At 35.4% G+C, this 12,701-nt stretch overlaps 1 pseudogene; it reads right to left on the bottom strand.

Moving 5' to 3' along the window:
- Positions 1 to 433: 433 nt before the first annotated feature.
- Positions 434 to 576, bottom strand: LOC118014627 (annotated as a pseudogene).
- Between the last annotated feature and the right edge of the window lie 12,125 nt (positions 577 to 12,701).

Here is a 12,701-nt window from a genome sequence, read left to right as displayed (position 1 = left end):
GAAACTACACGTAACGTATAGATCAATTTACATTTTTTTCATTTCCACAAATATGGTATAACCCCTTTTGGCTTCCTTTAAATTCTTCCAAATAAAATTTAATCATTTTATCTATATAGGTCTTCAGCCACTTTTCTTATATTTATGCATTGCTAATTTATGTACTTTCTAAAGTTACATTTTCTAAATCTGCTGCATTGGCACAGATTTTTAGGACAACATTGATAAAAGCTGAATAGAGATATTCTTTTTTCTTTTTTTCTGATGGAAAGGAGAATGATATCAGTATGTTTTCATTAAGAATGTTGCTACTCTCCTACATTGAGGAGGCTTTCATATATTTCTTTTTTATGACTTTCTGCCATTAATGGGTGTTACATTTTATCACTTTTTTCTTCATTTATTGAGTTTATTACACAGTTTCCTCCCTTTAATCTGGTATATATTCATAAATTTAAAAAATTCTATAATATCAACACAAACATATTGCTGGAATAAATTCAAATTACTCATGTTATGTTAAACTGATAAGAACAGATACTACACTTGATCTTAGCCAAAAGGCCGAGAAGCGATTACTCATGTTATGTTAACTTTGATTTATATTGCTGAACTGGTTTGCTTTCTTTCTTTCTTTTTTTTGCATTTGTTTTCACAATTGATATCCGCCTATAATATCTATTTCTTATGGTACCCAAACCTAATTTAAATAATAAGTTACATGGCTTTTCAAAGGGAATATTGGAATTGTCCCTTTTTTTGCATTCTCTGGGAAACTTTGTATAAAATTGGAATGATCTATTCTTTGAAAGTGGAGTATAAATTGCCTTAAAATCATCTGGACCTTGTTTTTCTATATTGGTTGGGTTTTAACTGCAGATTCAAGTATCTTAATAGTTATTGGGTTACTGTGGCTTCCTCTTGATTCTTGATTCAGTTTTATCAATTTTGTTTATTTTTGTAAATTTTCTGTAAGAAGTGTTTATATATTACTGTCATCATGTCAGTTATAGCTGTAACTGGAGTTATGTCCCTTTTCTCATTCTCAACATTGCATATGTGTGTTCTCTTTTTATTTGAGCAATATTGTCAGAATGTTGTTAATTACACTAATCTTTGCCAAAAAACAACTTTGTCTTTTAAGAAAAATGTTTATTTCAGTATAATTTGTAGGCAGTAAAATTCATTTTATTTTAGTATACAGTTCAATGAATTTTGGCAAACGTTGTCATAAAGCTACCACTACAATCAAGATAGAATATTTCCATCACCAAAAGTACTCCTTGGTATCCTTTTGTGTTGAGTATCTTTTCATTTCCATTTTTTCTCAAATATTAATTTTATTACTGTCCTTATACCTTTCCTTTTGCCTAAATTTCCTATAAATAGAATTATAATATATGTAGTCATTTGTTTCAAATTTTTTTCATTTAGAAGAGTGATTTTGTGATTCATCCATGGTATTGAAACCATGCCCTATAGCGTTGAGGTGGTTAAAACTAGCAGAAAGTTTAAAGCTTGTTTTTCAGAAAACTGTTTTCCCCAATCAGCTATTGTGTTTTTTTTCAGGACCCACTAACAAATCCATTAGCTATCTCTGCAGAAGCCTGGATTCAAGGTCACCTGATATGATTCCAGCCTATAAACAAGCAAGGCCTTGCATTCCTTATCCAAGATAATGAGTCCAAGACTCCATCTAGTTTATACCAGCTCTCAGAGCAGGCCTATAGCATCTTCTCTTTGTCCTATGATAACCTCCTGATGTCAGGGACCAAATTATGTGTCCTCCTGGTGTTAAGTCTCCATCCGAAAAGGAACATGAGATGTATGTTACATCTATGTTTGCTCAATGCACAGGCTCTATCTTCCTTCATGGTTAGTCCTAAGTTTCCCTGCCCTTTTCATCAATATGTATGTAATCTCTTACCCTGAATTTCCCCTTTTAAAACCCTGCTCCTTAACCTGGAACTTCAGAGGTGATCTTTGGACATCTTTCAGCTGAATCCTCTGGTTTCTGGCCTGGGGAGTAAAGAAATCTTTCCTTCCCAACCAACAATTGTCTTTTATGTATTGACTTTTCAGAGGTGAGCAGCAGAGCTTGAGTTTTAGTAACAATGTTGCATAGGCCAGTAGTTCATTTATTTTTATTGTTGAGTAGCATTCAGGTGTACGGATGTATCACAATGTGCTTTTCACTTCCAAGTTGACAAACATTTAGGTTATTTCTTGTTTCTGGAGAATATTAATAAAGCTGTATAATCATTTGTATACAGGCCTTTGTATGGACATAAAAATCTCCTTTTCTTGGGTAAATACCTAGGGGTGGATTTGCTGGTTCTTATCATAAGTGTTTGCTTAAATTTATAAGAATCTGCTAAATTGTTTTCCAAAATGGCTGTACAATTATGAAAGTACTAGTTGCCGTACATCCTCACCAGTTCTTGATACTATCCGTGAGGGTATAAGTTCAAGTTTTAAATAGATCTGTCAGAGTAAGCCTCACTGAAAAAATTACATTTGAGCATGGCTTGAAGGAGGGGAGAAAAATTCATGTATATGTCTGGGCAGAAAAAAACAAGGTGTACCCTGAAGCAGGAATGTGGAGGAAGACAGTAGTAAGACATACATTCAGAGAGGGAACAATATCCTCTGGGGCCTCTAAGACCTTAATAATAACATTGACTTTTACTCTGAGTAAATGGGGATTTATTGTATCATGTTAAGCAATGGAAAAGAATGGCATTATCTTACTTATATTTTTAAGGATTTCTCTGGCTGTTGTGTTGAGAACAGGCTATGGCAGATCAAGGAAAGAAGTAGAGAAAGCATTAAACTGAGTGCTAATGGTAGATTAGATCAGAATACTAGCACTAGAAGTCATGAGAAGTGGTAGGATCCTTATACAATTTTAAGGTAAGCATAGCTCAAATTCCTGATAAAATAGATATAGTGGGTAATTGGAAAATAGGACTCAAAAATGCTCTATAGTTTTTTTTGGGGGGCCTAAGCAACCGAAAAGATGGATTTATCCTTTAAAAAAATAACCATTGGATTTAGCAACATTAGAATCATCGATTACCTTGACCAAATAATTTTTAGTGGTATGGAGAGAGTAAAATCTTCCTGGAGTGGGGTTAAAAAATGAAGCGATGACATTGAATATTGTCCATGACTTTTGCTATAAATAGGACATAAATAGGTAAAACTTGAGGTAAGGAGACATGAAGTTAAAGTTTTGATTTTGTTTCTTCTTTTCATAAGATTGAGGAGATAAAATACGGGCTTTTGGTATGTGGACTGTGGTCCTCCAGGTACACACCATTAGTGTTTCTCCTAGGTTCTGAGATTCTTTGACACATTTCTTTTATTTAGAGAAAGAAGATGTTCTTTAGCTCCTCGTAGGTTAACCTACAAATATGGAACATGCAGTGGGAGTAGGACTTGTTCTTTCTTAAGGAATCTCACCTGAGCAGTCCTCTCTTTTGGAGTCTATACTCGACTTACGTTGTGGAGCAATTGAAATTCAGGAGACTGCTTGTGACCCACTACTTCTCTGCTTGCAAATCTACTCTCAACCTCCAATAAATCCCATGCAATATACATACTGTAAGGCACTAATAGTATTTATCTGTGGCTCCCTTGCCTGATAGTTGCCTCTTAACATGGGGCATGCTCCACTTGTCCTGGGGCCATGTGCTTTTGGAAGCAGGAGTTTAATTGGACTAAACTGAAGTTTTCCCACCTCGAGGCAATGACAGGTCACCAGGAAGACCAGTTACAAGGTAGCCAGTAATCAAGATTGGGCAGGGTGTTCACCAACCCTGGTCTTTCAGAGAAATTGCTGAGAATTCTATTCAGAGCTTAGGAGGAGGCAGGATAGTCATGGGGTTCACTAACTCAGCACCTAGCAAGACCTCAGAAATGTCTGATGCAGGCCCCAGGGAGAAAGGAAAAGAGCAGAAGAGTTTGTTAGCCCCTAAAATCCCCAAAGCAAACAGGTCATTTGAAAAAGAGCTGGATTTGTACAAAAAGAAAACCCCAACTTTAAGATGGCTGGCAGCCAGAGATTAGTCCAGGTCATTTGGGATCTGGAGAAAAACTGTGGAAAGGTAAATGCTCTATGGCTGAAGGCCAAGAAATTGATGAAATAAGAGACAAGTGAATCTATAGCAGCCAAGCAAATAGGTTGATGACAAAACCTAGATTGACACTCAAAAAATTAAAGAGGGCATAAGTGAGGATAAGAACCAGTTATAGGACCTGATCCCCTACTTGCCTCCCAGGGGAAGACTCCAAACATTCTTGAATTTGCAGATACCAAATTTGACATGGTTATTGTTTTGGATTTTGTGTCTCAACTGTACTTGCTGTTTTTTTTGTTTTTTTTTTTTTTTGACAGCCTATATAGTTGATTAACTAAAAATAAGAAAAATAGATTTTATTTCACCTTCATTTCTTACTCTGAAGTTTTTATTTATGTAGATTCTAGCTTCTGATCTATATTATTTTTCTTTCGCCTAAGGAAAATCTTTTAACATTTCTTGTAAGGCAGGTCTATCATACATGAAAGCCCTCAGTTTTTGTTTGTCTGAGAAAATTTTTATTTCTCTTTCACTCTTGAAAGTCGATTTTGCTGGATATAGAATTCTAGGTCAGTAGATTATTCTTTCAATATTTTATTTCATTTTACTCTCTTCTTGCTTTTGTGGTTTCTGATGAAAACTTGGCCATAATTCTTATCCTTGTTTCTCTAATAGATAAGGGGATTTTCTCTATATATTCTTTAAGATTTTGTGTTTGTTGTGTTTTTGGTTTTCTGAAGTTTGAATGTGATATGCTTAGGAGCACTTTTTTTGGAATTTATTCTGCTTGGTGTTATCTAAGCTTCCTGGATCTGTGGTTTGGAGTCTATCATTAATTTTTGAAAATTCTTGGCCATTATTATTTCAAGCATTTCTTCTGTTCCTTTCTATGTTTCTTCTCCTTCTAATATTCTAATTACACATATTTGACTCCTTTTGAAATTTTCCTAGAGGTTCTGTTCTGTTTTATTGTTATTATTATTTTCTCTTTGAATTTTAGTTTGGAAATTTTCTGTTGACCTATTCACTACTCACTGGTTCTTTCCTTAGCCATGTTCAGTCTAGTGATGAGACCACTAAAGGCAGTTTTTCATTTCAGTTACTGTGTTTCTGATTTCTAACATTTCCTTTAGATTCTTTCTCAGAATCTTTATCTCCTTGTTCCCATCTGTTTTTGCATATTGCCTATTTTTTCCTATTGAAGCTCTTAATATTAAAAAAAAATGTTTGCAGGTACAGTTGGCAAACATTTAACATATTAATCATAGTTATTTTAAATCTTCTGTCTGATAATTCCAACCACTGTGTCATAGCTGATGTTTGCTCTGGCTCTTCAGACTGTGGTTTTTGTTGTCTTTTCATATATCTGGTAATATAACACAGGATCTGTCAGATGATAGGAACTGAGGTAAATAGGTGTCTACTGTGAGGATATATGTGATCTGATTAGGAACTGGGCTTTGTTTCATGTTTGCTGAAGCTATGGGTGCCAGAGAATTCAAATTTCTCTAGTGTCCTTACTTTTGTCTCCTTTCTGGACTTTCAGCTTCCCTACATACTCTTCCTCAGAAAAAGTCTGTGTCTTGCAGCTTTTTCACCTGTAAACAGCAGGAGCCCTGTTGGTATGGTGGTAAGGTATGGAGGAGAGAGGGGGCATTCTATAGTCCACCAATTAAATTTCATTCTTACAGTGGGCCTGGATCTTGGGCTTGTGACCTGCACAGGAGGGCTTTTTGTTTTGTTTTGTTTTTGTTTTTGTTTTTTTCAAATCTTCCCTATTAAGGTGAGACAGGAAGGGTAGATGGGCCTGGAGTGAGAGGAAGGTCGTTTTCCCCAGGACTCTGGGACAAGGTTCTGGTAGTCTTTGCTCTGGAGAGTGGGCCTTTGTTATGGAAAAGGCTCTGGGCTTATTTCAGAAGGATTGCTCTCCCTCTCCTTCTGTAGATCTAGGAGGGAAATCTTTCTTGGCTCTTCATTGTAAGAATCTGGTGTTCCTCAAAGTAAAGCCCACAAAAATGCAGGGGTTCCCTACAGGACTGCAGTCCCAGGAGTTCCTCATTCTCACTCTAGACCATACTTAGTCTCCAGCAACTTGTCACAATTATCATTTAAATCTAACCAGTTATGGCTCTGGTGACTTCTGGTCTGGATAAACAGATCTGGGCCATGCCTGTTTAGATTTACCCCTCACCAGATGTCGGGGTGGTGGTTTGCCTGCAAACGCAGTTCTTTGTTGGGTTTAAGAAGTCATTGATTTTCAATTTTTCCCACTTTTTCTTCTTGTAAGGGTAGAAGTTAGTACTCCTTGAAGCTGAGAATTCTCTATATCTTGATAGGAACGTTTCAACTGCTCAAATGTATGGGCATTTTATTTGGATGTAATCACTGGTGACCCCGTCCCTGACTTAAAAAAACTCAGAAGAATAGTGACTGGGAATGGCCATGTGCTAAGGGATGCTTGCTTGGACAGCTAACACCATGTTTTAGACTAAAAGAAACAGTACTAGATGTCCTCACCGGAGAACTAGTGCAAGCAGAAACACTATCTTTAGTTATTTACAACATTTACAGCCCTGACCAGGCAATGGAAGCCACTTCAAGCCACAGAGGCTTAGATAAGAAAGTGGCCATTACTGTTCCCATGCTGACATAAGAGTGACTCGGAAGAGAAAATCAAGTCATGCTAATGACAAATCTTCAATAGGTTGGACAAATCTTAGAACAATATTAACTCTCAGGGGATGTTCAGATTCTGTAACAATGATGACTTTTTAAAAATTACTCTCCTGAGAAAACTGTTTATATCACATCATGAGCCATTCTAGCACAACCGAATAACACAGGTTGACCTTGAATGAAGTCAAAGTCCAAGTACCACCCAAGTTACCATGTTGGGAACAATTTGGACCATAATTCAAAGAAATGGCATCATGGACTATATTAGGTTCGCCTCAAATTCAGAAGTCGTACGTTATTTAGACACACTTCTTTATTCTTAACGTTGTTTAATTCTATTCTTTTTTTTTAATAGATTTTTATTTATTTATTTGAGAGAGAGAATGAGAGATAGCACGAGAGGGAAGAGGGTCAGAGGGAGAAGCAGACCTCCCTGCTGAGCAGGGAGCCCAATGCGGAACTCGATCCCAGGACTCCAGGATCATGACCTGAGCTGAAGGCAGTCGCTTAACCAACTGAGCCACCCAGGCGCCCTAATTCTATTCTCTTTTAGTTCTGATTAATCTTATCAGAGGTTTATTCATTTTATTATTCATTTCAAAGAAACTAACTTTTAACCTTATTCATCCCTGTTTTTCCAACTTCATTATCTTCTGTTATCTTAATTATTTCCCTCCTACTTTTGTTGGATTTATTATTGCTGTACTTTTAATTCTGTAAGATAGATATCTAATGATTTTTTAGCTCATTAACTTTTACACTATTTTTTTTTAATGTAAGAATTTTAGTCTGTCTGTTTGCCTCTGTTTTGCTTCAACCCAATACTCTTGAGTTATGATACCTAGTATTTCCATTTTTCAACATTTCTATGTATTGCCTAATTTTCAGTGGTGATTTATTCTATGATCCATGGGTTGTGTTTGTTTTTGTATTTCCAAATGCAGTTTTATTTTAGTCATCTTTGCTTACTGTCATCCTCCTTAAGGCACTGTCATAAGACATTGAAGTCCCTATGATAGCAACTATTTGTAAATTTTTATTTTATTTTTTCTTAAGATTTTATTTATTTGTCAGAAAGAGAGAGAGCACAAGCAGGAGGTCGGCAGGCAGAGGGAGAAGCAGGCTCCTGGCTGTGCAAGGAGCCTGATATAGGACCCTGGGATCATGACCTGAGCGAAAGGCAGACATTTAACCAACTGAGCCACCCAGGTGTCCCAATTTGTAAGTTTTAAAAACTGCTTTTATGACATGGCACATTATCACTTTTCATAAATATTTTATATGTGCATGAAAAATATGCATTCTTCAACTGTTATGGTGTAATATTCTATACATATTAGTTCTAATTTGGTAATGGTGCCTGATCAAACCCTTCAAATTGCTTGCTATTTTAAAAATGTTTATTTCATGAACTACTGAGAGCTAAGATGACATAACACAGAATGAGGATACATTTGTCAATCACTCCTTGTAAGTCTGTTATTTCACTTTCTTCTCTCTCTCTCTGCCTCTTCCTTTCCTTTCTCCCTCCTTCTCCTGTTGTTAGGTAGACACAATTTAAAACTTACAAGAGATTGTTAAATGAACACTTTGCCATTATGCACTGATGCTCTTTAACTCTGCTGTTTTGCAGTGTAATGGAGTTTTGTTTCAGTTCAATTTAACAAGTGTCTTTTCACTGTGAAGTTTAGCCCAGTTAGTGTGATTGTTGATTATCAACTGTTTTCATTATTTTCCCTACCATCTCATGATTATTACCTATTTCTACACTTTCCTATTTTCTCCTTTCTTGACTTTGTTTTTTTCTTCAGTTTCACTTTCTTATTCATTTTTCCTACTTCTAATTTTATTCCTTAAATGGTTATTTTTAAATTTTAGCATACAAATTTAGATTTATAAATATAAAATTAATCCATATCTTAGTCATCCTCACAAAATTTAATACTTAATTAATCTGTTTATGTAGTGAAAAGAAGGGCCATATGTACCCCAATGTTCATAGCAGAAATGCCCACAATAGCCAAACTGTGGGAAGAGCCGAGATGCACTTTAACAGATGAATGGATAAAGAAGATGTGGTCCATATATACAATGGAATATTACTCAGCCATCAGAAAGGATGAATACCGGGGTGCCTGGGTGTCTCAGTCTTTAAACATCTGCCTTCAGCTCAGGTCATGATCCCAGGGTCCTGGGATCAAGTTCCGCATTGGGCTCCCCGCTTGGTGGGGAGTCTGCTTCTCCCTCTTCCACTCCCGCTACTTGTGTTCCCTCTCTCGCTGTGTCTCTCTCTGTCAAATAAATAAAATCTTAAAAAAAAAAAAAAAAGAAAGGATGAATACCCAATTTTGCATCAACATGGATGGGACTAGAGGAGATTATGCTAAGTGAAATAAGTCAAGCAGAGAAAGTCAATTATCAAATGGTTTCACTTATTTGTGGAACATAAGGCATAGCATGGAGGACATTAGGAGAAGGAAGGGAAAAACAAAGGGGGGGAAATTGGAGGGGGAGACGAACCATGAGAGAATATGAACTCCGAGAAACTGAGGGTTTTAGAGGGGAGGCGGGTGGGGGGATGGGTTAGCCTGGTGATGGGTATTAAGGAGGGGACATATTGCATGGAGCACTGGGTGTTATATGCAAACAATGAATCATGGAACACTACATCAAAAACTAATGATGTACTGTATGGTGACTAACATAACATGATAAAATTAAATTAAATTAAAAAATGTAAATAAATTTGGAATATTAAAAAAGAAATCTGTTTATGCCTTTCCCAATTTACATGCTATTATTGTGCAACATTTTCATTCTGTCCTTTTTTTAAACACCACTAATTAAAAATTATTAATTTTTAAGCAAAGTTTATTTAAATTTACCTATAGATTTACCAACTTAATTGCAGCTTAATCCATTCCTTTGTTGTTATTTAATAGAGGCATATATGGTTAATTTTATGTGTCATCTTGACTGGGTTACAGGATGCCCACATATTTGGCTAAACATTATTTCTGGGTATGTTTGTATGGGTATTTCTGGATGAGATTATCATTTGAATTGGTCTATTTTTAGTAAATTCTTAGATTTTTACATGAAAATAATCTTTTTTCATAATTTTTCTTCAAAGATAGTATTCCTGAGTACTCAGTTAGAGGCTGATTTTTATTTTGTCATAAAGAGAGCATTTCTTTATCTTAATTCCCATCTTTGCTTAAAAGGTTTCCCACAGTCTAGCAGTTTTATTGGTGATTTGTCCTTTATTTCTGTCTGCTTTAAGATTTTCTTTTTGTCTTTGGTGTTTTTATGTTTTATTCATATATGTCTAGTTGTGGATTTTTATTTACTTATTTACATGCCTTCTGCATTCCCTGCTTCCTATCTGTTTTCCATTTGTTCTGAAAAGTTCGCAGTCTTGATCTCTTCAAATGTTATTTTTCTTTTTTTATGTTCTCTTTGTGGGACTCAGGTTAGAGACGTATGATGCCTTCTCTATATATACTCTATTTCTCTTTTAAATGTGCTGCATTCTAGGTTATTCAGACTTTCATATTTATTTTATATTATGTGACTGATAATTTCAATATCTAAAGTCCATATAATTATCAATGTTTTTACTGTTGTTTTTGCTCACTTTTACTCCTGAGAGCAAGATTCTGTGTGTGTTTGATAATCTTTGATTGTCAACTGATATTTTCTTTTTTTTTTTAAGTATTTTATTTATTTATTTATTTTCAGAAAGAGAGGGAGAGAGCACAAGCAGGGGGAGCAGCAGGTAGAGGGAGAAGCAGGCTCCCCACTGAGCAAGGAGCCCAATGTGGGACTTGATCCCAGGGCCCTGGGATTATGACCTGAGCCAAAGGCAGATGCTTAACCAACTGAGCCACCCAGGTGACCCTCAACTGATATTTTCTTGATATGTGAGAATACTGATGGCCTATTTTTTTTTTTTTTTTGTAAGAGAGAGAATATTTTCATTTAATTCTGCTAAGTTCCAGAAGCCAATACTATGCCATGGAAAGTTTCAGAAAGTTCCAAGTGCCCCAATAGTTAGATAAAGTGGTGGTAAAAAATAAACCTTGAATTTTAATGGCTTATGATGGTATTTGTAATTATTTTTATATATAAAAATATAGATAGGCAAAATACAGGCATACAAAGTATCATATTTGTATTTAGAATGTGCAAAAAGTGCAAAAAAATTTAAACAAATTTTGTTTTGTAATATACTTATATAACTATATTATGTTTGCCTATATTATTTCTCACTCATACTGTTTGTTTTTAATGGGCAACTCACTGACTGACTACAGTATATCTTGTTCTTACCTCAAGATCTAGGCCATCTGGAATGCTGCTAGTCACTAGGAAAGAGGGAAAGCTATCTAGCTAATTGTATATAATTTCTGAAAGCTTCTTCCTAGAGATCACACAAATCACTTCAACTCTCATTTTATTGTCCAAAGCAGGTTCCATGGATGTATTTCATATAAAAAGCTGAAGTGTGCTTCCAACATCCTCCTTTCGTTACTTCTTGATTTTGTTAGGTTTAACGTTTATTCTATGGTTCTAAGATTTACACTGAATTTCATAACTAATTTTTCCATTTTCTTCAAATCTTAGTTTTATATCTGAGTGGATTTCTTTTTTTACCACCAGTGCTTTCCAACTGTGGCTTCTCAGTTATTCAGATCTTAATTTTGATTCATCTCTTTTTTCCCTTGCATTTCATAATCAAAATTTTAAGACAGGCTTTTGGACTCTATTTCATGGTTTCCTGCATATTCATGAATTTATTTCTTTTATACTAAAATGTCAACTTAACTGAATAAAAAGTCTTGAGTCACGCGTCTTTTTCATATGTACTTCATAAATATTTCACTCATTTTTAACATAGGATCCTGTGCAAATGCCTAATGTCATTCATATTTTTCTTTTTTGCATGATTTGTCCCCTGGATGCCAATAAGATGCTTTTAATTTTTTTTAAGGTTTTATTTATTTATTTGAGAGAGAGAGAGAGAGAACACAAGCAGGGGGAGGGGCAGGCAGAGGGAGAGGGAGAAGCAGGCTCCTCCCTGGGCTGGATCCCAGGACCCTGGGATCATGACCAGAGCCAAAGCGGATGCTTAATGTAAGCCACCTAAACCTTTGGATTTTTAAATATGTGTTCTATGTGCATGTATTACTGTGTTCTGTTCTCATAACTGGTATTACTGAGTATATGTTCTGTTCTCATATTTAGTAACAACAATTATGCATATATTGTATTTCCTTTCTCTTCAATATCTATGATTTGATCTCTGTTTTATTTAGTCTTTCTTTATTCAACTTGTATTTGATTCTCTCACATTTGTTCTTATGTCCCAAAATATAGAATACAAATGTGTATGTATATATGTATACACTGTTTCTAATGTTGATTTCTATAATTTTTTTTTTTTTAAGATTTTATTTATTTATTTGACAAAGAGAGAGAGAGCACAAGTAGGCAGAGAGGCAGGCAGAGGGAGAGGGAGAAGCAGGCTCCCCACGGAGCAGGGAGCCCGATGCAGGGCTGGATCCCAGGACCCTGGGATCATGACCTGAGCCGAAGGCAGTGGTCCAGCCAACTGAGCCACCCAGGTGCCCCTGTAATTGTTTTATGTCACATTTTTTTCTGAGTCTGTGATCTTATTTCACATTTCTAGTCTTACTAATTTTTTTCTTCATTTTTTAAAAATTCATTTGAACTCAAGAAGACTTGATTAATTAGAAACTAGCTGCTGATTCATGGTAACTTTCTTCTAGTCTTATTTTCTTTATAAGCTTTTCTCTTCTTGCATTTCTCTTTTCCTACTCATTTAATTTTTTATTTGTGTATGTCATTTATTTCTGATTTTTTACTAATTTTAAATGGGGCATGTGTACCTGGTTCAGATATGTGCTGAAATTAATTATG

Source organism: Mirounga leonina, unplaced genomic scaffold, assembly GCF_011800145.1.
Source record: "Mirounga leonina isolate KUSES-001 unplaced genomic scaffold, KU_Mleo_1.0 Mir_154, whole genome shotgun sequence".
In the NCBI taxonomy this organism is placed as follows: domain Eukaryota; kingdom Metazoa; phylum Chordata; class Mammalia; order Carnivora; family Phocidae; genus Mirounga; species Mirounga leonina.
This window is presented reverse-complemented; position numbering and strand designations above follow the sequence as displayed.